The sequence below is a fragment of the Bison bison genome, unplaced genomic scaffold (genome assembly GCF_000754665.1).
Source record: "Bison bison bison isolate TAMUID 2011002044 unplaced genomic scaffold, Bison_UMD1.0 scf7180017864379, whole genome shotgun sequence".
NCBI classification, from domain to species: Eukaryota; Metazoa; Chordata; class Mammalia; order Artiodactyla; family Bovidae; genus Bison; species Bison bison.
The window spans coordinates 11,701,519-11,702,190 of record NW_011494951.1 but is presented as its reverse complement, the minus strand read 5'-3'; the positions used below and the strand labels follow the sequence as shown (position 1 = coordinate 11,702,190).

Genomic DNA, 672 nt, shown 5'->3' with positions numbered 1-672 from the left:
TTTCATGCAAAGATGGGCTCAATAAAGGACAGAAATGGTATGGACCTAACAGAAACAGAAGATATTAAGCAGACGTGTCAAGAACACACAGAAGAACTGTACAAAAAAGATCTTCACGACCCAATCAGGATGGTGTGATCACTCACCTAGGGCCAGACATCCTGGAATGTGTAGTCAAGTGGGCTTTAGGAAGCATCATTATGAACAAAGCTAGTGGAGGTGATGGAATTCCAGTTGAGTTATTTCAAATCCCCAAAGATGATGCTGTGAAAGTGCGGGACAAAATATGCCAGCAAATTTGGAAAACTCAGCAGTGGCCACAGGACTGGAAAAGGTCAGTTTTCATTCCAATCCCAAAGAAAGGCAATGCCAAAGAATGCTCAAACTACAACACAATTGCACTCATCTCACATGCTAGTGAAGTAATGCTCAAAATTCTCCAAGCCAGGCTTCAGCAATATGTGAACTTTGAACTTCCAGTTGTTCAAGCTGGATTTCAAAAAGGCAGAGGAACCAGAGATCATATTGCCAACATCTGCTGGATCATTGAAAAAGCAAGAGAGTTCCATTAAAACATCTATTTCTGCTTTATTGACTATGCCAAAACCTTTGACTGTGTGGATCATAATAAACTGTGGAAAATTATGAAAAAGATGGGAATACCAGACCACC

At 40.6% G+C, this 672-nt stretch overlaps 1 protein-coding gene across 1 annotated transcript in view; it reads left to right on the top strand.

Annotated features, from left to right (window-relative positions):
* The window catches only part of KLF8 (Kruppel-like factor 8), a 32,317-nt gene that overhangs the window by 627 nt on the left and 31,018 nt on the right, over positions 1 to 672 (top strand). The window lies entirely within an intron of this gene.